This window comes from Podarcis cretensis (assembly GCF_951804945.1).
Source record: "Podarcis cretensis genome assembly, chromosome: 10".
In the NCBI taxonomy this organism is placed as follows: Eukaryota; Metazoa; Chordata; class Lepidosauria; order Squamata; family Lacertidae; genus Podarcis; species Podarcis cretensis.
Window position 1 is genome coordinate 16,420,120 of NC_137179.1, and position 26,145 is coordinate 16,446,264.

At 46.0% G+C, this 26,145-nt stretch overlaps 1 long non-coding RNA gene across 1 annotated transcript; it reads right to left on the bottom strand.

The window, feature by feature from the left end:
- Nucleotides 1-12,032: 12,032 nt before the first annotated feature.
- LOC307225441 lies at nt 12,033-23,189 on the bottom strand. The gene is made up of 2 exons (XR_013843015.1): nt 23,122-23,189; nt 12,033-12,250 (listed from the first exon to the last, which is right to left on the bottom strand). It is a non-coding gene; the product is annotated as an uncharacterized lncRNA (long non-coding RNA).
- Nucleotides 23,190-26,145: the final 2,956 nt, after the last annotated feature.

Genomic DNA, 26,145 nt, shown 5'->3' on the forward strand with positions numbered 1-26,145 from the left:
TATAGGGGATTGGAATGCTAAAGTAGGGAGTCAAGAGATAAAAGGAACAACTGGCAAGTTTGGCCTTGGAGTTCAAAACGAAGCAGGGCAAAGGCTAATAGAGTTCTGCCAAGAGAACAAGCTGGTCATCACAAACACTCTTTTCCAACAACACAAGAGACGACTCTACACATGGACATCACCAGATGGGAAACATCGAAATCAGATTGATTATATTCTCTGCAGCCAAAGATGGAGAAGCTCTATACAGTCAGCAAAAACAAGACCTGGAGCAGACTGTGGCTCAGATCATCAGCTTCTTATAGCAAAATTCAAGCTTAAACTGAAGAAAGTAGGAAAAACCACTGGGCCGGTAAGATACAATCTAAGTCAAATCCCTTATGAATACACAGTGGAAGTGAGGAACAGGTTTAAGGATTTAGATTTGGTGGACAGAGTGCCTGAAGAACTATGGATGGAGGCTCGGAACATTATACAGGAGGCAGCAACGAAAACCATCCTAATTAAAAGGAAATGCAAGAAAGCAAAGTGGCTGTCCAACGAGGCCTTACAAATAGCGGGGGAGAGAAGGCAAGCAAAATGCGAGGGAGATAGTGAAAGATACAGGAAATTGAATGCAGAATTCCAAAAAATAGCAAGGAGAGACAAGAAGGCCTTCTTAAACGAGCAATGCAAAGAAATAGAAGAAAACAACAGAATGGGAAGAACCAGAGATCTGTTCAAGAAAATTGGAGATATGAAAGGGACATTTCGTACAAAGATTACCATAATAAAGGACAAAAGTGGTAAGGACCTAACAGAAGCAGAAGACATCAAGAAGAGGTGGCAAGAATACACAGAGGAATTATACCAGAAGGATATGGATGTCTCGTACACCCCAAGTAGTGTGGTTGCTGACCTTGAGCCAGACATCCTGGAGTGTGAAGTCAAATGGGCCTTAGAAAGCACTGCAAATAACAAGGGCAGTGGAAGTGATGGTATTCCAGCTGAACTACTTAAATTTTTAAAAGATGATGCTGTTAAGGTACCACACTCAATATGCCAGCAAGTTTGGAAAACTCAGCAGTGGCCAGAGGATTGGAGAAGATCAGTCTACATCCCAATCCCAAAGAAGGGCAGTGCCAAAGAATGCTCCAACTACCGCACAATTGCACTCATTTCACACGCTAGCAAGGTTATGCTTAAAATTCTACAAGGAAGGCTCAAGCAGTATATGGACCGAGAACTCCCAGAAGTGCAAGCTGGATTTAGAAGAGGCAGAGGAACCAGAGACCAAATTGCAAACATGCGCTGGATTATGGAGAAAGCTAGAGAGTTCCAGAAAGACATCTACTTTTGCTTCATTGACTATGCAAAAGCCTTTGACTGTGTCAACCATGGCAAACTATGGCAAGTTCTTAAAGAAATGGGAGTGCCTGATCCCCTCATCTGTCTCCTGAGAAATCTCTATGTGGGACAAGAAGCTACAGTTAGAACTGGATATGGAACAACTGATTGGTTCAAAATTGGGAAAGGAGTATGGCAAGGCTGTATATTGTCTCCCTGCTTATTTAACTTAAATGCAGAATTCATCATGCGAAAGGCTGGGCTGGATGAATCCCAAACCGGAATTAAGATTGCTGGAAAAAATATCAACAACCTCAGATATGCAGATGACACAACCTTGATGGCAGAAAGTGAGGAGGAATTAAAGAACCTTTTAATGAGGGTGAAAGAGGAGAGCGCAAAATATGGTCTGAAACTCAGTATCAAAAAAACAAATATCATGGCCACTGGTCCCATCACCTCCTGGCAAATAGAAGGGGAAGAAATGGAGGCAGTGAGAGATTTTACTTTCTTGGGCTCCATGATCCCTGCAGATGGTGACAGCAGTCACAAAATTAAAAGACGCCTTCTCCTTGGGAGAAAGGTGATGGCAAACCTAGACAGCATCTTAAAAAGCAGAGACATCACCTTGCCAACAGAGGTCCGTATAGTTAAAGCTATGGTTTTCCCAGTAGTGATGTATGGAAGTGAGAGCTGGACCATAAAGAAGGCTGATCATCAAAGAATTGGTGCTTTTGAATTATGGTGCTGGAGGAGACTCTTGAGAGTCCCATGGACTGCAAGAAGATCAAACCAATCCATTCTGAAGGAAATCAGCCCTGAGTGCTCACTGGAAGGACAGATCGTGAAACTGAGGCTCCAATACTTTGGCCACCTCATGAGAAGAGAAGACTCCCTGGAAAAGACCCTGATGTTGGGAAAGATTGAGGGCCCAAGGAGAAGGGGACGACAGAGGATGAGATGGTTGGACAGTGTTCTCGAAGCTACAAACATGAGTCTGACCAAACTGTGGGAGACAGTGGAAGACAGAAGTGCCTGGCGTGCTCTGGTCCATGGGGTCACGAAGAGTCGGACACGACTAAATGACTAAACAACAACAACAACAACAAATTAAAATGCCAAGGTGTGTTATTTTTAAGCTGTTGCAGAACTGTAGTGAACTGAATGTAATATTTGAAATATTAGACCAGGCTTCCACAAACTCGGCCCTCCAGATGTTTTGAGACTACAATTCCCATCATCCCTGACCACTGGTCCTGCTAGCTAGGGATCATGGGAGTTGTAGGCCAAAACATCTGGAGGGCCACGGTTGAGGAAGCCTGTATTAGAGACGCAAGTCACATTGAGGCACACAATACATCAAAAAGCACTGATATGCTGCTTTAACAGTCGAGGGGAATCCTGGGAACCATAGTTTGCTAATAATAGTAATAATAATAATAATAATAATAATAATAATAATAATAATTTATTTATACCCCGCCCATCTGGCTGGGTTTCCCCAGCCACTCTGAGCAGCTTCCAACAAAACACTAAAATACAATAACCTATTAAACATTAAAAGCTTCCCTAAAGAGGGCTGCTTTCAGATGTCTTCTAAAAGTTTGGTAGTTATTTTTCTCTTTGACATCTGGTGGGAGGGCATTCCACAGGCGGGTGCCACTACCAAGAAGGCCCTCTGCCTGGCTCCCTGTAACTTGGCTTTTCATAGCAAGGGAACCACCAAAAGGCCCTTGGCGCTGGACATCAGCGTCCGGGCAGAACGATGGAGGTGGAGATGCTCCTTCAGGTATAGCTAAGGGTGCTGGGAGGTGTAGATCTGTGAGGTTAGCACCCTCGGCAAACTACAGTTCCCAGGATTCTCCATCACTGTTAAAGTGGTACCACAGTGTTGTATATGCATGCTGCAGGTGTGACCTGAGAGAAATGGAGATTTAAAGCTTCACCCATCCCTACCTGTCTGCAGAGACCTGGGAGGCCCCCTTTGACATTGCCGCACCACATCCAGCACCTGCTGCCTTAGCTTCTAATGCAAATAAGTGGGAGGCATGTTTTACCTGCGTCCCTGTCCCCCAAACTCCAGCGCAACTGGAGTCTGCATGCATCAGGGAAGAAGTGTGATTATCTAACTTGATCGTGGCAAGTTGCTAAATAAATTGGAGAGGCAGGGAAGCGGGGGTGCTATAAATAACAGCAGCATCTGCATCAAGGGTCCTCCAAGACATGGGGTGGGTGGGAATTGTCACAAACACCACCTGTGCTGTGTGCTGATGTGACTCTCCCTTACTCTGTGCAGCAGACGTTTGTAAAACCCAGCTGTGGGTTTAGTGCTAATTTAATAGGTGGTTTTCTGTTGTGTGTGTGCGCGCTCCGATACTCTATCCTACATTGTTATCCTCTCCCTTCTCCCTTGCCTTAATTAGGTTTACAGATACAGTTTAGGAGTGGAACCAAAGGCATATGAACCCCAGAGACGTAAGTCTCAAAACTGCAGACGTTAAAGATAAAAAGGTTGGAACTGGGTGGGCTAAAGGTGGTCTTGCAAGGTTCTTCAAGAACTCAGCCTAGCTCTGGTGCCAAGAATGGCTTCAGGAATCAACCAGGAGACTGAATATGCAGCAGAGTCTAATGGGCGACACAAACGCTGTAGGGAGGTTTTTAATGTTTGAGGTTTTTCGTGTTTTAATATTTTGTTGGAAGCCACCAAGAACGGCTGAGGCAACCCAGTCAGTAACAGTTTGAAGGGAAGGCTTTAAATTTTTTTTTCCAAAGAGCAAATAGCAACATGGTTAATTTTGAAAGTTTTAGGCAATGCAATGTTGCACAGGAACAAAACTGCAAATGACTTGCTAGGCTGGAGGTTTTCTTCCTGGTGATTTTGCTCCACCACAGGCATGAGGGGACAGTGGGATTAGCAAGGCGGAGTCTACAATCTCCTTCATGGCTGCAGGCTGATAAATACAGTGGGACCTCAGGTTAATAACTTAATTCATTCTGGAGGTCTGTTCTTAACCTGAAACTGTTCTTAACCTGAGGTACCACTTTAGCTAATGGGGTCTCCCGCTGCTGCCGTGCCGCCACTGCACGATTTTTGTTCTCATCCTGAAGCAAAGTTCTTAATCCGAGGTAATATTTGTGGGTTAGCGGAGTCTGTAACCTGAAGCATCTGTAACCTGAAGTGTCTGTAACCCGAGGTACCACTGTATCTAGGAGGGTGTTTTCAGTTGCAATCTGGCAATGCCATGATCAAATTATCTCCCACTTGAAATTGCCACAAAGACAAGTCTTTCTAGGGACATCATTTGTCTCTTTACAGATGGGGGGGTTTGTCCTGTTGGCCAGTTTGGGCTCCTGATATAGATCTATCTGGCCATATTTTAATCAAGTTGTGGCAAAATATTTCACTCTGAAAGAAAAAATGCAGGAAACCTCCACAGGATATCCTATAATACCCATTTTTCCAATGTCTAAATGGCTCCACCCTCACAGAAGAGGAAGATATCTGTGGGCTTGAGAGAACCGTGAAGATTCACAGAAGTACAACAAATATATTTTTGGAGGGAAGGGGCTAAATGGACAGATAACATCCCAATGAAAGCTGGGCATGCTCAGTGAGCATGGAATGTTGACTGCTGGGGGGTGCAGAAAAGTGTGTGTTGTTAAAGTGTTGGTGCTGACCTTTAAAGCCCTAAACGGCCTCGGTCCAGTATACCTGAAGGAGCGTCTCCACCCCCATCATTCTGCCCACACACTGAGGTCCAGCGCCGAGGGCCTTCTGGCGGTTCCCTCGCTGCAAGAAGCCAAGTTACAGGGAACCAGGCAGAGGGCCTTCTTGGTAGTGGCACCCACCCTGTGGAACACCCTCCCACCAGATGTCAAAGAGAAAAACAACTACCAGACTTTTAGAAGACATCTGAAGGCAGCCCTGTTTAGGGAAGCTTTTAATGTTTAATAGATTGTTGTATTTTAGTGTTCTGTTGGAAGCCGCCCAGAGTGGCTGGGGAAACCCAGCCAGATGGGCGGGGTATAAATAATAAATTAGTAGTAGTAGTAGTATTGGAAAGGGAATGGAAATGAACGACTGGCATGGAAAGGAGTGATTCAAATCCAGAACAGAGAGCACTCCACACATTATGTTACAGGTCCCACTTGTATGCATATTCCTCAGAGGATCTTGGCACGAAGAAACTGGATAGAGATTTTTTTCCCCTCCCTCTCTCATAACACTAGACATTGTAGACATCCAATTAAGCTGAATGTTGGAGGATTTGGGGCAGTTTTTAAAAAAGAACTTCTGCATTCATCGCACAGTTAAACTACGGAACTCACTATTGCTGGAAAACAGAGAGCAGAGGGAGAGAGCTTGTGGATTCCCCACAGATCAGCCAATGTCAGAATATGATGGTGGACCTGGTGGGCCATTGACCTGATCCTGCGTGTGTCTCTTAAGTTCTTCCATTCAGGTCGGAGAAGCCAGTGTTTCATCTCTTTATTATTCCGGCCACCTGTGTTGGGGACCCAGGTTGCTCTGCTCCTGCCCGAAACTCGTGTCTTGAATGGCCCCTGAAATCACAGATGTTAGCCATGCTTGCTCTGGGGTTAACACGCTGTTAGGTAAGCCCCTGGGGGAAACACTTTAGTGTTGGTGCGAAGCACAGATTAGATAAAGGAATAGTTTCCGCACTAATTGGTCTCTTAAGTGTTCCTCCTTGGCCCTCTTGTCACTAGAACCACTCGCACCTGTGGGAACAGGGAGAGAGAAAAAGCTGCTTCTGCCAGCAGCCGCAGCTGCACACACCCATTTATAGCTTTGTCAGGCCTCTTAGCAGGCTGTCAGAGTCTGGAGTGTTCGGTGACGGTGTTAACCTTTGGAGTACAAACTGTCTTTAATGCAACTACAAGGGAAAGAACAAAGATTTGAGCACACCGTCTCTAGAAAGCTTGCGGGTGTTATTCCTGGGAGGACTTGGTAATCATCATTATCAGACAGTAAGCCTTTCCCATTTGCAAAAGGGCACCACTTTGCAAAAACTGGGAAAGGGACCCCCACAGGTAAACTAATTCAAGGGTCTTTGGTATTTCCAAACCCACGAACCATATTTAACACCAAACTGCAACCCGGGAGACACGTTTAGTTTTGCTTTATGCATTATTTTATCTTTACATAATGCTCCCACTTCCTTTCTTTTCTGGCTAGATTTGCCAAATTCTCTCTTCTTCTCTTTTGCCCGACCCTTTTCTTCTCATCTTTTCTCTTCAAAAGTTGAGGTGCCATACAGTTTAGGTACAGCCCAGTGGTGAAGTGTAACTAATCATCAGGCAGCAACCTTGTATTCAAGCAGTGCATCATTCATATGCCCCAAACATCTGCTTAACCCTCTGTTTTGGTTTTCCTCAAATTGAAAATCTCCCTGGGAAGATTCCTTCAGAGAGAGAGAGATGAAGTTTTTTCCTAGGACAGGGATGCAGAACCAGTAGTATCTCTGGATGCTTTTGGTTTCCAGTTCCCAAAAGCTCCACAGCTGATGGTCACAGATTATGGGAGTTGTATTCTAACTGTCGGCATGCAGAGGACTGGGAGGCCAGCTGGCTAGCCCCAGCTGGGCCATTCCCTTCCAGCGGCCCGGTGCAAAGACCATCACTTCTGCTCCAACGTAAATCAGCGACCCAGGCGTCAAAGCCAGGGCACACTATCAGCAGATCGAACTGCACACACAGAATAGATGTGAGGCTTGTGGAAGCATACTACAACTACAGATTTATTAATCATAAATCAGGACAAAGAAGCATGTTGTCTCTTATGTCATCTCAGAGAGAACAGCTAAAAGCAAAAGCTATACACAAACGGAAGTTCCCAACATACTGTGCTGGAATATAAACAGACATATGACATGTAACAATCCCATGTCTGTTCCTTAAGGTGGAACGGAATTCTCAACAGAATTGAGAGCCAGTGTGGTGTAGTGGTTAAGAGTGGTAGATTCGTAATCTGGGGAACCGGGTTCGCGTCTCCGCTCCTCCACATGCAGCTGCTGGGTGATCTTGGGCTAGTCACACTTCTTTGAAGTCTCTCAGCCTCACTCACCTCACAGAGTGTTTGTTGTGGGGGATGAAGGGAAAGGAGATTGTTAGCCGCTTTGAGACTCCTTCGGGTAGTGATAAAGCGGGATATCAAATCCAAACTCTTCTTCTTCTTCTTCTTCTTCTTCAACACTTACCAACAACTGGAAGACCACAAAGTTCCGCATCCCTGTCTCAGGAAAGCATATATATCACCATGCAACATACAAACTCTCCTGAATCTTTCTGTCTGTCTGTCTGTCTGTCTGTCTGTCTGTCTCTCATTCCACACACCCACACAACATCCTAATCCTTATACAAACGAAGAAAAAGAAACACTGAATGCTTAGAAGGGGAGATCAGCTTTGTGGCTACAAGCCCAACCAGCAGAAGGTCTGTACGGATGCTCATTACACACAATGCAACAGAGTCTCCAGTTGTGTGGCGAGAGCTGAATGCATTGCAGCTCTGTTCGGATGTTTCACCAGAAACACCAGAAGCTACCCTAGATCTCAGGAGCAGGTCAGCAATGAAGAAACACCAGGGTCAGGGAAGTCAACCCTTTGTTTAAAGAAACCGAAACAGCTCGGGCCTAGCGGTCCCAGCGACACTTCTCAGTAGGACTTGCCCCAATGTGGCAGTTGCAAGGACCGCAGGTCCCTGCCTTCCCACAGCTGCCTAAAACCTCTCCAGGGTCCCCTCTCCCCAAGCAATCAGAGACTGTGTCTGCACCCAATCCATTGGAGATTGAAGCTGCTGAGGACGAGCTTGGAAAACAAGGCTGACACTGGCTGCTAGCCAGAATGGCTCTGCTCTGCTGGAATGTCTCTGAGAGTGTGGGAAATGTGCTCTTGTGCTTGGCTCCTGTTTGCTGGCTTCCTGCGGGCATCTGGCTGGCTTCTGCAAGAGCGGGCTTTGGTCTTTCAAATTTGAGCAGCGCCCAGTGCAAGGCCAAAAGTCGGCAACTCCCCACCTCTCACCTTCTGTTCTATTCAACTCACTATGTCATAGTTGCAGTGCCCTGCAGCGCCCCCTAGGCTTGGCACCAGATGCGACGGAACCTGTCGCGCTGCTCTAAATCCACCTCTGGGCTATTGCAAGAACAGGATTCAGGGGTAGATGGGCCACTGGCTTAATCAAGAAGGCTTTTCTTCCGTTCTCATGAACTATGCCAGGTGGAGCAAAGCTGCATCTTTGTGCCACCAATGGGTTAGTGCGTAGGCAGCCTTAATTACCAAGTAAGCTTCCCTGCTTTGCCTCTGTTCCTCTCACCTGCTCAGCAAACAACTGTTACAGCACCACCTAGCGTCCAAGATGATCATTTCATCCACTCGTCAATGCAAGTGAGATAATATTTAGGCAAAACTCATTGCAAATGCTCTGCTACTGAGCTATCAATACGGCCTGCCGGAGACATTCTTAAAAAAAGAAAAATCATCTATTCTATTGCAGTTTTAACTTTCTATATGTTTTAAATCATGGTTATAAGTCTTTCAGTGATAATTTTATTGTTTTACCTGATTTGTTAAACCGCTGTGAGGTTTCTTTTCCACCCTACAACCAAGCAAGTACATAAATCTTATGAAATGAAATTAATAAATAACGGCGGAATCAATGTGCTTTATATAACGACATGAGGGAAAGGGGTGGGCAGGCCTCAGCACCACCCAAACTGCATTTTGGACAGCGGGATGATAACAGAAGGTGAATAGGGGCAATCAGATTAGTTTGTTTCTGTTGTGTGTTAAGTTTGCATTCATAGGCCCCCATCTGCACTGTACCTTTAAGGCAGAATCGTACCACTTTAAACAGCATGACTGCTTCCCACAAAGAGTCCTGGGAACTGTAGTTTGTGAAGGGTGTGGAGAGTTGTTGGGAGACCCCTCACAGAACTGCAATTCCCAGAATGGCATAACAATACATTCTTCTTCCCAGGGAACTCTGGGAATTGTAAAGGTAAAGGTAAAGGTACCCCTGCCCGTACGGGCCAGTCTTGACAGACTCTGGGGTTGTGCGCCCATCTCACTTAAGAGGCCAGGGGCCAGCGCTGTCCGGAGACACTTCCGGGTCACGTGGCCAGCGTGACATCGCTGCTCTGGCCAGAGCCAGAGCCAGAGCCAGAGCCAGAGCCAGAGCCAGAGCCAGAGCCGCACACGGAAACGCCGTTTACCTTCCCGCCAGTAAGCGGTCCCTATTTATCTACTTGCACCCGGAGGTGCTTTCGAACTGCTAGGTTGGCAGGCGCTGGGACCGAGCAGTGGGAGCGCACCCCGCCGCAGGGATTCGAACCGCCGACCTTTCGATCGGCAAGCCCTAGGCTCTGAGGCTTTAACCCACAGCGCCACCTGCGTCCCCCTGGGAATTGTACCATCCCCCAAAAGCCTGTCAAATAATATATCTCCTCCCACCCCCAAGAAAAGATCAGGCTTCTTCACGCCTGCCAAGTTCTTTTACCCCAAAGTTCTCACTGGAGACATTTTGGCTCCACTGTACATACAATGGTCACAATTCATTCCTGTGGGAGAAAATCAATGGCTGCGCATGGCAACTTCTCATGAGCGGAAACAGACCTGCTCTCCCTGACAGTGGGCAGTGGGTGGGTGTGGGTGTCTTCCACTCCTTTGAGGTCTTCTGCTTCCTTGCCTGCCCTAAATACTGTTTCCCAAGCACAAGGCAATTACAAATTGTCCCTAGAACTGTCTGGCAGCCAGTATAATGGACCACATTTTTGCACCAGCTGCAGCTTCCGAAACAGTGGTGGATACGGGTTCCTTCAAGAATCAAACCTCTTCAGGCCCCACCCTGTCCCTCTCCACTCTAATTCTGCTCTAACTAGCATATCAAGATGGCAGCCTGTAAGGCTCAGGTGCAGAACCTCAGGCATCCTTGAGGAGTGGCACTGCTTCTCACATTGCCTGGATAGAGAAGTATCTCTCTGCAGAAACCTCTGGCTGGAACCTAGCCTGCTGTACACAGGTGAGGATCGCTCCCTTTGCTCCTCCCACTTTTCCCTCTGGCCACGCCCACCACTGGCACTCAGAAGGTTCCTCAGGGAAGAGTGCGGCCCTCCAGCTCCAAAATCCCCCCAACCCCGCTGTCCTGTGGAGCGTGAGGTGTCTAGATTCCTTGTTCCCAACTGTGATGTTTCATGCAACGGGAGAAGCATGAATAATTGCGCTCCTTGAAAGAGCATAACGCGCTATGAAAAACTCCTCCTGCTTCAGTCACCAGAAGTACATGTGGCACATTATGCCTCGTGTGATGGATTGAATGAGAAAGCAGCAAGGGAAGGAATCCTTGCTCTACCCAAAGCATGGGGACTCGGAGTGTGTGATTATCCTAGCCCCTGGCAGCTGGCGAATCAGTCTGTGTCAGTTTATATATATATATGCATCCCATTTGAAGTTTGTCACTTAACAAGTGTGATTTTAAAGCTTTCTGGCGGGGATCTGTACTTGCAGATTTTTTTTCTTTTCCCTCCCCTTCGCTTACCATTTGTTTTAATTATTCCTGATGTTTTTGCCTATCAAATTTCACATTGCAGGCTTCTTCAAAAGAGAAGGAGAGACTGTGCAATTGTCATAACAACAAAGCTCTTCATTACCATAAGAACTTTTTGACAGCTTTATTTTTTTATTTTTGGGTGGTTTTTTTATATATATTAAAAAATAGGGTTTTGGTTTTTTTAAAAAAACAACAACAGCCAATTACTTTTTATCAGTCTGATTCATGTTCTTCTTAAACAGATTACAGTCTTTGCTCCAGAAGTTACAAAGTGATGGGGAGAATGCATTATGCATACTTATGGAAACACACTTCTGGAAAACACAACAACAAGGAATTAGCAAGTCTATTTTCACAACAAGGCATTGCTGGCATCTTTATCATCATTGTGGCAGTTTGGGGTATTTGCAAAAGTGGGCCAGAACATATCAGCTCATTTTGCACCCACCGACGGGCAGAGGCTTTCAATTTCTGTATCTGAAACACTGGGCTCTTTCTGCCACCTCCAATGCCACGTGCTAAGCAGTCTTTGAAACTGGGGCAGAGAGAGCTTTGGCACAACACTGTTGTCATGATGGTACAGTGGTACCTCGGGTTAAGAACTTAATTCATTCCAGAGGTCCGTTCTTAACCTGAAACCGTTCTTAACCTGAGGTACCACTTTAGCTAATGGGGCCTCCCGCTGCTGCTGCCATGCAATTTCTGTTCTCATACTGAGGGAAGTTCTTAACCTGAGGTACTACTTCCGGGTTAGCAGAGTCTGTAACCCTGAAGTGTTTGTAATCCAAGGTACCACTGTACTGTGGGAAATGGCAATAGCAGGTGCACAGGAAGTGCTCCATGGCCCTCTGTTTTAACTGTTGGCAGTGCCATGGAGTTGCTGAGGGAAGGTGAGGTAGAAATGTTTGGGAAGGCCATAGCTCATTGGAAGAGCATCGGATTTGCATGCAGAAGGTCCCAGGGTTGATCCTTGGCATCTCCAGGTATGGCTGAGAACATCCTCTTCCTTATTCCCTGGAGCATTGGTGCAGATAATATTGAATGAGATGGACCAAATGGTTTGACTTAGTATAAGGCAGCTTCATATATCCCTGGATGATGATAGCTGTTGTTGTTGACATTCATGTGTTTCTGGAGTCAAGGGAGTCAAGGGAAGAGTGCAGCTTTGCATTCAAGCTTTTGGAGAGTTACAGCACCCGCTGTGGCTGTAGAGAACAATACGGAAGAGACATGTTTTGTTGAAGGTATCCGGTTCTGCTGATGCGAGCATGCCATGGCGTTCCTCCCAGTGTCCATTCCTCCTATGTTCACTGCTGTGGAGACACAACCTAATTTGATTGTCTCCAGGTGCTGTGGTCATCTGCAAGGGATAATAATAATAATAATAATAATAATAATAATAATAATAATAATAATTTATACCCCACCCATCTGGCTGGGCTTCCCCAGCCACTCTGGGAGGGGGGTTTAACACTGCCAGCCTTTGTGTCACATTTGCAGACATCTTTGTAACACAGAGATGGGCGGCCAATGGGCCTGATGGCTGAAGCCAGCTCCCCCTAGAGCACATCCTTGGGGGTCTTGCCATCTTCCATTCCGTGGGCATGACCAAGCCAGCGTAGACATCACTGAGACAGGAGTGTACAAAAAAGCTGGGAATGTGGGCTTGGGAGAGCACATCTTTGTTTGAGACTCGGTCCTGCCATGTGATGCCTAAAATCTTCCTGTGGAAGGCATTGAGGCATCACACACACACACCCCCCATCCTTAGCTTATAGGCTTGGTGCTAATACTGCAAACTCCACCTGCCCCAGGTAACAACTGTGCAGGAGATTGGACACCTGAGCTGCAGGTGTGCAAAGGTCAAGAGCCAAATTGGACTGTAAAATGGAGAGGTGGGGAAAACAGAACCAAGGAGAAATAGAATTTCTCCATTCAGCACTCATGAGACCCGAGCTGACAGAGTACCGTAGTCTGACCGCCACCGTCGAAGCTGAATGTTGACAAATTGAAAAGGGCTCTCAAGGGGGAGAGAGATTAAGAATGACAGAAGATCCAGATTATTCTAAAGAATATAAGGGGGGAAAGGAAGTTAAATGAGTGTCAGAGTGTGCTCCATTCAAATAAGAGCTTCGCGTATGCCAGCTTGTCTCCTATTGTTTGGTAATTGCCCAATGGGACGAGAGACAATGATCAGTGACAAATGGCCCATGATAGCATTTTTTTAAAACATCCTCGAGTTTTCCGCTAATAGCAGCAATTTACCACATGGGAAACAACCTTACTATGGAATGGGGTCGAGGGTTAGCCAACGAACCCAGGCAGAGGCTAGGATTTAGGCCAAACTGGGCAAATACTTGTTAAATAAGCATGTGTACACTGATTTGCCAATAGAGTGGGGTTGTGGGGGTTTACTTTAGAATCCCCTCCCCTGCCTTAGCTACCTGTGATCTGGTCTTCCCTTGTCTCAGCCTAGATCCAGCACCAACCTACAATAGGGGGGGTCACCTTTGTGTGCAGGTCCTGGGGGCTAACTGAGAGGTGAGGTCCGAGTCCAGTCCAAGGTTGATGGTGCTGTAAGGAGGCTGTCCGCCAAAGCTGTAGCTGGGTCCAAGGCAGGGAGTTGGGTGGGGTCAGGAACTCTGGCAGAAGAGCAGGACAGGGTGCAGGCAGGAACAGGCTAGCAACAACGTTGCTCCCACAACCTGGGACTGGGGCTGACTGGCTTTTATCTGCCCCAAGGCATAGGGCGACCCCGGTCCACAGGTGACTCGCCTCTCCTGGCCTGGAGGCGAGTACTCCTCCTGCAGGAACTTAGTTCCCTCCGCCTCTCTGCCCTGAGCCTCTGCAGCTCAGGAGAGGTTGGAGGGTTACCGGACCGGGCAACCTCCTCTTCCCCTGACGGGGCTGAGAGTGGAGCACCTGCAGGCAATGGGTCCTCCATCAACTCAGGGGCCAGAGCAGACTCAGCTGGTGCCTGCACCTGAGGATCCAGCACAGGTGAGGACCCTTCAGGCTCAGGCCCCAGCCCTGGCTCAGCTGGTTCTGGAGGTGGGGACTCCTGTGGGAGGCTGGGATTCCTCAGGTTCAACCTCTGAGTCCGAATCCCAGGCCATCACACCTTGGGTCCCAAACTCTACAGCACAAGGTGGTGCACTTCAGATGTTGTTGGACTACAAATCCCATCAGCCCCTGCTGGTATGGTCAATGGTTGAGAATGATGAGAGTTGAAGTCCAACAACACCTGGAGATCAGCACGTGTGCTCTACAGGGTTGCTCAAGAAGATAACGATGGAGGGAATATCACTTCAGATCTGAGTACAGCCCATGCACTTGTGACTAAAGCCTACAAAAGTTTGCACTGCCTCATGGACGCTCTTAAAACTCACAGGCATCCAGCTGAATGTTGGAAGATTCAGGGCGTATAACAGAAATGACTTCTTCACACAGTAGTTAAACTAGGGAACTTGCTTCTCCAGGAGGCAGTGAGGGCCACCAACTTGCAGGTCTTGAAAAGAGGATGGACAAATTGGTGGAGGAAAAGGCTATCAAGGGCTACTAGCCCTGCTGACTATGCTCTGCCTCCGTTGTCAGAGGCAATAATGCTTCCCCAATACCTGTTGCTGGAATCCACAGGAGAGGGAGAGTACTCTTTTGCTTGGGGCCTGCTTACAGGTTTCCCCCTCAGGCATCTGGTTGGCCACTGAAAAGAGGATGCTGGGTAAATGGCAGACCCACTTATGGAAAGAGGATTGTGGGCCGCCATGACCCTCAAAGTGTCCCTATTTTCCAGGAACAGTCCCAGATTTACAGAGACTGTCCCAGTTTCTGATCTGATACCGGAATGTTCATTTTTCCTTAGGACGTCCCTATTTTCATCAGAGAAATGTTGGAGAGTATGAGATGGGCCATTGACCTGATGTAGGTAAAGGTAAAGGGACCCCTGACCATTAGGTCCAGTCGCAGATGACTCTGGGGTTGCGGCACTCATCTCGCTTTACTGGCCGAGGGAGCCGGTGTACAGCTTCCGGGTCATGTGGCCAGCATGACTAAGCCGCTTCTAGCGAACCAGAACAGCGCACGGAAAAGCCGTTTACCTTCCCACCGGAGCAGTACCTATTTATCTACTTGCACTTGATGTGCTTTCGAAGTGCTAGGTTGGCAGGAGCCGGGACTGAGCAACGAGAGCTCACCCCGTCACGGGGATTCGAACCGCCAACCTTCTGATTGGCAAGCCCTAGGCTCAGTGGTTTAGACCACAGCACCACCCACGTCCCTTGACCTGATCTAGCAGGGCTCTATCTTATGTTCTTTTTAAAACAATAAAACCAGCAGGGAGGCAGAAAACATGTTTTATTTATGGAGGATGCTTCCTCTGCGTGCGCGATTCCTGTGGCACACATAAGAAGCGCCTGGCTCTTTCCCTTTGAGAGATATAGTTCTGGTTCAGCTGTTACATGAGATGGTGTGGGTGACAATTATTTAATTATGTCAACTACACACATACAAGACGTTGCATTAGGAAACACATATGCACCATCTGTTGGGTACCATGATTTAGCTGTAGGCGTACAGGAGTGGAGACTTGCGGGCATTGACTATTCTGGGAGGCTATAAATGCAAAGCCTCGCCTGCTGAGCATTAGCAAGGGGGGCACGGGGAGGCAGAGGCACATTTGGAGGGACAGTTACTATTACAGCTTTGGAAAGATGTTGATTTTGACAATCAATAAGCGGCATCCACTTAGCGCGAGCCGCTTTCAGAAATAAGCAGGTCGTTTTTACGAGCTAGCGAGATGCAATTCGAAAAGAGAAGCGTTCAAGATTGTATAAATAGCAAGGCAGTTTTTGCAGGCTAAGGTAAGGCTGGCCAACTTATTGAGTTCAGGGAAAAGCTTGGCGGAAAAAACTATCAGGAGCTGGGAGGTCTGTTGGACTTGCAAGCCAGGATCTGTATGAATGGGATCCTGGCTCCCTACTGCATGGCCAGGTGGACGGCAGGTCAGGACACTCCTATAGCAGCCCAAAGCCCTCCTCCCATAAGTGATATGGGAAGTAATAATAATAATAATTTATTATTTATACCCCGCCGATCTGGCTGAGTTTCCCCAGCCACTCTGGGTGGCTTCCAATCGAGTGTTAAAAACAATACAGCATTAAATATTAAAAACTTCCCTAAACAGGGATGGAGAAAGGTGTGTATAACTTCCATCTGACAGGATGGAGAAAGGTGTGTGAAGAAATCTCTGCCTTTTTCAAGACTGCACCATGGTAAGAATCACACCTATTGCTCCACCCACTTTTCTCTCTGGCCACACCCACCATTGACATGCGGCCCCTGGAAGACTCTTCCTTCAGCACCACTGATTTATAGGAATGCAATCATGGTGTATTTAGGATTGCAGCCTGGGGTAGAGTAGGATAGGGTGATCTGGCACTAAAACCAAGGACTTGGTGGTCCCCACTGGACCCCCAAATCCCTCACTGCCAGGTTGTGTGTGTGGTGTTTTTTTTTTTTAAAGAATCACATCATTCAATTTACCCCAATTTATTTAAATCTGTTCTTTTATTTCAAGTGCTAATTGCCTTTCATAACAAACAGCCTCTTCAGCTACAATTACTGGCACTGCACTAGACAGGCATCCAGAAAGTGTGACTCGAGGCGAAAAAGGTTGCCTTGGTTACCTAGACCCCCCCCCCCCCCGCAAATGCTTAATGCTTGCATCTCATGCCTGTATTCCCTGATACGTGTGATTCAATATCATAAGCATGTTGGGGGGGGTCTTCCTTTTCTCCAATCTCCCTCCATGCCTCTGACACATGTGGACTCACACCTTAATACATGGACACCTCAGGACTAAGAAACACACACACCTGGCAACAGATGCTGTTCCATGCTCCTGCTCCCACAAAACGCTGATCCCATGCTCACTACAATATTCATTTCAAGCGCTCTCATGCCACTTCAACTGGCCTGGCCAAAGAATTCTGGGAACTGTAGTCTTCTTAAAGGTCCTGTGACTTATTAGAAGACCGTTCACAGAAGTACAGTTCTCAGCACCCTTCACCAACTTCAAGGTGAGCTCAAAACCAATCCAAAAGCCCTGAGAATGAGATTGTCAAAATGGAAGCCACTTTCTTCGGGGGAACTTGCAAGAGGGGGAAGGACAGAGTTACAAAGAGTACTATTTTTTTAATTTAATGACAATTGTTGGTAATTAAAGGATTGAAGAAATAGGACTGTCTTAGAGTTATGCTTAGATGATCCAGCGCTGACGTCCTTCTGGCGGTTCCCTCACTGCGAGAAGTGAGGTTACAGGGAACTGGGCAGAGGGCCTTCTTGGTGTTGGTGCCCGCCCTGTGGAATGCCCTCCCACCAGATGTCAAGGCAATAAGCGACTATTTTACTTTTAAAAGACAACTGAAGACAACTTTTTAGGGAAGTTTTTAATGTTTGATGCTGTATTGTTTTTAATATTTGGTTGAAAGCCACCCAGAGTGGGTGGGGAAACCCGGCCAGATGGGCGAGGTATAAATAATAAATTATTATTATTATTATTATTATTATTATTATTATTATTATTAAAAACAAAATAAAAAAATTCCTTCCAGTAGCACCTAAAGACCAACTAAGTTCTTGGTATGAGCTTTCGTGTGCATGCACACTTCTTCAGATACTTCTTCAGATACAGAAAGTGTATCTGAAGAAGTGTGCATGCACACGAAAGCTCATACCAAGAACTAACTTAGTTGGTCTTTTAGGTGCTACTGGAAGGAATTTTTTTATTTTGTTTTGACTATGGCAGACCAACACGGCTACCTATCTGTAACTATTATTATTATTATTATTATTATTATTATTATTATTATTGCAGTAATGGCATGATGCAAACTTCTCTGTGGGGGGGGGGTGTTCCAAAAGGAAGGTGCCCCCACAGAAAAGGCCCTCTCTCTTCACTTTGGGTAGTCTCCACCAGAAGACCATCCCCTTTCGCTTTTGTTTGCTCTTGCTCTGTTGCTCTTGTGGAAAAGCAGGGTGGGTGTTGGGTGCTCCTACCCAGAGGCAGATTTGGAGTGACTAGTTCTGCCACACTGGGCACCAAGGTTAGGGGGCGCCACAACTATGACGTAGTGAACTGAGCAGGACAGAAGGCGAGAGGTGGGTGACACAGAATTTTGGTCTTGCACAGGGTACTGTTGAAATTTGAAAGACCAAAGTCCACCCTTGCTCCTACCACTGAGCCATAGGAGCCAATTCCTAGGGGCCAAGGTCCCTAGGAGAAGAATGGTGGGAGCCACACCCTCCCCTTGATGTGTCAGAACAGAAAGCTCAGAGGGTACAAGCTCAGATTACAAAACATAGGAGTGACATGGATTAATAGGGACGGGGGGAAACCTTAATTGGGAGCACCCCCATTCTGGTTAGAGGCTTTCTTTTATCCTTCACTGTGTTTATTAAAGAAACTAACTAGTAAGAATTCCCTTTTGTTTGATCTGCTCATTTCTGGCCAGGATGGAGGTAGCTGATTCCCCAAAGCCTGACACTTTGGGGCCTCCAATAAAATATTTGAGGGGGTCCAGGGCCCCCCAAAGTTGATGGACATTGCCATTCAAATGAGGTGTGTGCACCATGACTTGCGATGCATTAGATGGGGCAGCACTTACCTGCTCCCCACAATATTTTATTCAAGTTGGCACCCCGGCCCTGAGCTATAGTAGAGAAGAAAGAAAACAAGACTCCAGATTCTGTGCACTGGACCTAGATCTCCTGCCCTACACCCTGTAAACATTTTTTTTTTTTTTTTAAGAAAAGAGAGAAAATATTAATAATTACAGGGCAGCAGGGTACACTGCAAAGTGCAGTGCCAGCAAGACCTAACTAGCCGCCATCTTAACGGCACATTAATGTCACAGGTCTCTGCTCTGAGCCCTTTAAGTATCTAGCAATGCCCCTATGAAGAAGCCAGATGACCGCAGGCCTGAACGGTGGAAGACAGACCTCTTTGATGCGCCATCAAGCAGAGCTCTTAAAGAACCAGACGCTCATGGCTGGTTGGGAGCTGACAAGCTTACCTTCCCGTAATTGCTGGAGCAGTAGTTGGAATCTCCTTGAATTACAATATCATTTCAATTAAGAAACATGCGGGGTGGGGAGGGGGGTAAGAGAGGAAGAGGACCGTGCATCTGAAATAGCAGCTCCTTTGTAGACACAGCTGGTCTGTGTTAAAATTTTAACTGTTGCTTAAGATTCCATTTCTTAATTAGAGATAAAACTTTAAAACAGCCCAGCTGCCATCAAAGCTCAGCATCTGGTATGGAGGCGTGAAGGAGGTGAGAACTGATGGAAAGGGGTCCCTGGGGAGCAGAGAAGTAGGGAAGCGGGGGGAGGGGGGAGAGAGATATGGACATTTGAAAGTGGTTCCTGGAGTGGCTAGCTTGCTCAGCCGTTCCTAAGAGGCATTGCAGATCTGTTTTTGTTCAGGACACTGTGTGTGTGCTGGATCGAAGCCATCAGGAGGAGATATCAGTTAGGCATTATGGGGGTGGGGAGCAAGAGAGATTGCTCCATGCCGCAAAAAACCACACCCACTGATATCTGCCAAGGGTGCAAGAACCAGGCGTTTAGGAATCCGAATCTAGCATGCTGGTGGTTTATCATGCCATACGAAATTTTATAGGTTTTCAGGCAAAGGTATTAGACTGGAAGACATGTGAGCAGTGTGGGGTCTCAGCAAACTGGCTTTCTTCTGGGAAACGGATCTGAAGTTAAGCTCACAGTATAAAGACCACTTTGCAAGTTCTCTCCCATTTAGGTAAAATTGCAAACTGCTAATTTTTGAATTACCTTGAGTTATCAGTGACAAGCCACCCAAGCACTTAATGGCTGTCAAGCGTATGACTGACAAATCTGCGTGGCTTTCTCTTGAGAAACCAGCCATTGTTCCATATTAGTGGTAACTGAAAAGCCCTCCTCCTGAGTAGACTGGATTATGCACTTTTGTGTTGGGGATTAGCGATGATTTGATGTACTCTTTCAGTGCTATATATTAAATGGCACTTACGCATTCAGCGCAAGTGGTTTCATTAGGATCAATTATTTTATTTGCTTGCCACTTTCCGTTGGGACCGAACTGAAGAATTCACTTTGCATAAGAATTGGCTATCAGTTTTAAATTAGCTTTAACAAAAAATGGTGCAGCCAGCCTACTCAAAAACCCTTCCGTTCTCAAAGTCTCTGCTGCTTTCTTGAAGGCCCCAAAGGAATTGGCATGGGGAGCCTATCAGATAAAAATTCCTGCCACTCAGTTGTGGTGGTTATGATGTGCCACCTCTACTTAACTGGCAAGTAGCAATGGTGCAGTAGCGACTGACCTTGGGAAAGACTGCAAGGACCACTGCTGCTGCTCTTTCAGAGCTGCTGTGCTGTCCAGCATCTCAGAGCAATATAGAGGTAAGAAGAGGAAGGAAATGTCCTTACTCCCACCTCCACAGATGCCAAGAAGTAAACGGAAGGGCTGGTTGGGTGCTTTGGAGCATGAGGGGGGCTGGCAGAGTCAGAGAGGAAGAAACAGGAAATTCTTCTATGGCTTAGATTTTGATCTGAGCTGGAAAATGATTTGGTGGGGAAAGAAGCTTCAGCTTAAAAGTTTGCTGTTTCTTTCGAAGTGGGCTTTAACACCAAGGTTGCAGGTTCGAGCACCTTATGGGACAGCTGCATATTCCTGCATTGAACTAGTTGATCCTCAGGGTCCCTTCAAACTCCACGATTCTATGATTCTATAAAGTTCTGAAGTTTTCAAGCAAAGCTCTGATGGATTTTCCAATGTCACTAAAAAGGTGCTGCAGGCTACCCAGGAGTCTCATGTCCCCATTTAATAGAGGCATCCCATTACTCACTGCTGGAAACTGGCTGCTAGACTAAACAAACTGCTGGATTAAGGCTCCAATCCTACACACGCTTACCTGAGAGTAATTTCAATTGAACTCTTTTTCTTTCTCCTGAGGAGAAACATATAAGTTTGCCTTGTTAATGTGTTTTTGTTTTGATCCTGCAAAACAATGCTTCTATTCTTACTCACATTTATTCTTGCATTTAAATCCTTCAGGCCTCTGAAGGAGGAAAGCAATACAGGGCAGTTGAGAATTACTGGATAAGAGCAGTTTTTCTGCAAACAGAAGGGAAAGTGTTGACTTGGACACCTGACAGAAAGACAATCTTTTCATTGTCCCGCAGAGCCAACCTGGCCCGACCCCTGAGAGCCATCTTAAGCTGCTCTACATTTTATCCGCCAGTTGTTTGAATTTACTCGTCAACACACCGTGTCAACATGAGAAAGTGACCATATTTTTATTTTAACAATTTAGATGACTTTTTGCAGGGTGTCCCCCCTCCCTTTGCTAGGAGGGGAGAAGAAGGTGGGGGAAGCTCTCTAGATCTCTTTTCGCTTTGGAGTGTTGGCCTCATTTTTTCCCTTGTAAAGATGTCTCAATTTATAGATTTTATTTTGTACTCTTGTCTTGAAGACAGAATGTATGTGGTTGCTTTTTTTTGCATTTGCTTTTTTTTTTGTCCCTCTTTCTCTGTTCTGTCACTTCTAATTCACAGTTGCTAAGCGTTCCAAGAGCTCACCAGAGGGACCCTCTCATAGTGTGATTTGAAAACTTTCAGATAACACCTACCAACAGAAGCACCATATGCTCTGAAGTTTCACGATGCACCAACAGGAGCATTCCATATAGCGTTTGAACAAAATTCCCAAAGATAGCATCCTTTGCTACCAACAAAGGCCTCTTTGCTTAGGGTTATATATCCCATGCTAGCCAAATGTTACAGCATCTCCTGCCCCTGCTCCCCCTCCATTTTATACTGCTCCTGGTCTGCACAATTGCACCACACAGGTGCCATTTAGGAGTGGGAGAAAGGTTTTAGGGAGGGGGATAAGATTATGCAAGATCCAGTGGCCTGCTGTTGAATATATTCAAGGTTAGAGTGCCAAAAAATATTAATAATTTAAGAGCAATAGCTGTGAATATTGTGTGTGTGTGTACGTGTGCATAAGCATTAGCTGTGAATTTTGTATATAAGTATTCCAGTAACTATAGCAGTGTTATCAGATAGTCACCCTTAAATAAAAAAAAGGGGGTGGGGATTTATGCCTTTGGCATGCATCCCTAATACATAGGCCTATTTTCTTATTTAGGATAAAGGATGGGAGCTTCTACAAAAATGTTTCAGGTGTGAAGTGCTCCCTGTTCAAGATCTAGCCTGATGAAGGATTTCGGGCAACTTGAAAGCTTGCAGATTATTCTGTAACAGGTTGCTTGGTCTAATAAAAGATATTGCCCTCATATGGAGAGAGATATATATTGTGGGGCAGCAGCGGCAGCCTTGAACTTTGAGGAATGTGAATGTTTGAAGGAACAACTCCTACGCATCATAGCCAGCGTTGAAAGTGGAAGAGGGAGACTTGTGATGAATGCAAGTATAGAATTTTGCTCCGATTCCCTAAGCTTTGTTTTGGGGCTGCAAACCCAGGATCTCAAATGAGTGTAGAAGCCACAGGAAGTTAAAGTCAACTCAATACTGGCTCTTTTTCCAACGAGTGCTGACTTGTACAGTGCCTGTTTTCTAAACCACTGTTGCTTTCTCATTTGTGCAGTGTATTTTTAGGTGCACACTCACAACAAAATCTCTTTCCAGATGTTCAGCCAACCTATAGAAGGGTAGAATTAGAACGGTGACCATGTCCCCGACCTCCATGTAGTCTCTAATCCCCCAAACACATATGATGAAAATGGGGGTGAGGACATTAACTCTACCCTCCTTCCATGCCTAGTTGCTCTATGTTTATTTATTACTATCTTTATATCTTGCCTTTCATCCAAAGAGCTCCAGGTAGCATACATGATACCCTCCCTCCCCATTTTGTGAGGTAGGTTAGGCTGGAAGATGGTGACTGGCCCAAGGTTACCCAGTGAGCATTTGAACCTGGGTCTCCCTGGTCCATTCTGACTCACTAATCCAGAAGTGGGAAAGGTGTGGATGCTGCTGGACTACAGCTCCCATCAGCCACTGCCAGCATGGGTAATGATCAGGGTTGATGGGAATTGTAGTCCAACACTTGGAGGGTGAATGTTCCCACCCTTACTGTAACTACACTGGCTGCAGGCCTCTATGAGATGGAGGTAGGGAAATCTAGAACCCTGGTTCTAAATTGCACGGCAAGTCCACCAGAGCCCAAAAGGCTCCCTGCTTCAGAGGTTATTCCTCCTCTTCATGAAGGGTGATGGAAATAGAAGCTTGCTCATCCTCTCTCCCTCCAAACATTTCAAATTTAAACACCTGGACAGGGTTAATGGTTTAGAACAATCAGAAGAACATGGAGTGATCAGGGCAGAAGATTGTCAGGAGAGATCCGGCAGTAAATCACACTGTGCAAGTTGGAGTTAACTCTTTATTAGCAAGAACATGGTCAGCACAGACTTGGCAGAGTATCAGGCCTAATGAGCACAGCAGTTCATCCCTGGAACGTCTTACCCCGTGAATCAGTTGCTGAGAATGAAAGCTCCCGCTTCTTCAGTGCCATCTAAGTCCCCTCCTGTCTGGGGGTTTTCTCAAGCAATTGGGGACTGTGCCTGCGTGTAGCCAACCTCTCTTCCGCCCTTTTCTTTTTTTAAAAATACATTTTTATTGCAGTTTGATAATTGCTAATTCCATATATCACCTACCAATATCCAATCCCAGCTTACCATTACATTTACAATCTTCTCCCTCCCCACCTGACTTCCCTCAACTTCCCCTTCTGGTTTATTACATTACTTGTTATATTCTGCATGTATATATACTACTGGGTGTTGTTACAATGTCGTCCTCCATGTTTAAACTCAATAAAATTGTGAAAGTTTATTCAAATCCTGCCAATGAATCAATTTCTTTTTGTTGTTTCTGCAAATAGGTTGTAAACAGTTCCCATTCCTTTTTGAAGTCACTGTTATCTTTTTCATGTAATTTGTCTGTTAACTTTGCTAACTTTGCATAGTTCAATTTTTCTTGTCATTGTTCTTTCGTTGGTATTTCTCCAGACTTCCAGTTCTTGCCACAGTTGTCGCATATAAAAAGAGCTTGCATTTCCCCTTTGGTAATTCTTGACCTAGAATACCTATCAAAAAAGCTTCTGGCTTTTTCATAAATAATATTTTAAACATCTTTTTCAATTTGTTGTATATCATTTCCCAATTTTTTTTTTTTATGTCTACATTTCCACCACATATGGTAAAAGGTACCTTCCCTTTCTTTACATCTCCAACAGGTCTTTGATTCTGTTCTATACATTTTAGCCATTTTTACCAGTGTAATATACTATCTATACATCATTTTCATGTAATTCTCTTTCAGCAATATGCAGTCCATGAATTTCAAATTCACTTTCCACAGTTTCCCCCAATCTTCAATTTGTATGTTATGCCCTACACCAGGGGTCAGCAACCTTTTTCAGCCATGGGCCGGTCCACCGTCCCTCAGACCATGTGGCAGGCTGGACTATATATGGGGGGGGGGAATGAATGAATTCCTATGCCCCACAAATAACCCAGAGATGCATTTTAAATAAAAAGACACATTCTACTCATGTAAAAACACGCCGATTCCTGGACCGTCCGCGGGCCGGATTGAGAAGGCGATTGGGCTTGATCCGGCCCCCAGGCCTTAGGTTACCTACCTCTGCCCTACCCCCTGTGCCCATTTAATCATTACTGATTTCACTTCTTCATCTTTCATTCCCCTTTCCGCCCTTTTCATGCGTCTTCAGCTTCTGGAAGACCAAGGTGGAGGGGTGCTTGTAGCAGCAGGAGAGGGAGACACCTGAGGCGATTCAGGCTGGTGAAGAATCTCTGCCTCTTGGTTTCCCTCTTCTCATTCTCCTGCTTCAGCTTTTGCCTCTGATTCTGGACTTCCCTCTGCCACTTACTCTCCCAGCTCACTAAGCCCCATCACCTCTTCAGCTTCTGACACCTCCTCTTCCCAGTCTGCTCCCTCTTCTACCTCTGGCCACTCGTCGTCATCATCGTCCCACCACCGTTCTAGGGCTCTGAGCCTTCATCCCTTGGTGCTTCCCCAGCTGGTTCCTCCCACCATTCCTCTGCATCCAACCAGTCCATGGCGCAGCTGCAATCTCACTGATGGCTGGTGCCCATTGGGACTCTTAGGGCAGGAAGGTCAATAACAGGTGGAGTCAGAGCCAACTCGTTATAACTTTGACCCCCATCCTCTTCCCCGATGAGCTCTGCAAGGGCACCCACAGAGGCCAGAGGCAGTAAGAAGGTAGGCAGGTGGGAACTGGCTGAGATTGGTAGGTCTAATCCTTGTTGGCCCTGCCTCTCCTGCACAATCCTCATTTCCCGCCCCCTCCGCCTGTTCCAGTAACACCTGAGAAGAACTGCAGTGATTTGTGAAGACTTCAGACCCTCAGCAGAGCCTGAAAATGGTATGAATGACCTCTTCACCCACCAAACTGACCACCTCCATCGATGATAGTGGTGGCCACATTAAAATCTAATTGCCTCCACGTTGGAATTGTGACCGAATTCCAAGGTCAGCTGGTGAATTTTCTCGCTCCCACCCCCATCGGCTTCATCTGTTGCGACATGTGGATTTCTTTGCTCTCTCTCACACTGATAATTCCATGTACCCTTTTTTGATAATAAGATGGAGCATTGAGGAATATCTTTTTGAATCAATCAAAAGCAAACTCCACATAAAACGCAAGCTGTTCCCTTTGTGGTTAATTTTCATCCAGCTGCACTTAACTACTGATGGAGCCAGCAGAGAAAACTACTTGGCAACATTTCCTAATTAGGGGACGTTAATTACTGCTAAATACTATACAATTTCAATGTTAGAAGAGTTCATCTCCATCAATGTTATTACAGTACTAAAGGAATTAATAATGATTTCAGACTTGGAAACTGTTGCCAAAGTACCCATTAGTTCAGAGTTTTAAAAGTGGTTCAACAATGCAGTTTCAATATATGCACTTCACAAAAGGCTCGGAGCCAGTCATTCTCTGTGCTTCCATCAGACAGTGAGAGAGGCCTGCAACCCTGGATTTGACAAGTTATTTCAAATAAATATGTGAACTTCAGCCTCTCTTGCCTCTGCAAACCTCTCATGTAAGCTATTGTCTCTTTCTTTCCCAATCAAAATCCTTCCTGCAGTCTTTTCCTTACTTTGCTAGATCGAACTCTCCTTTCCCAGGAC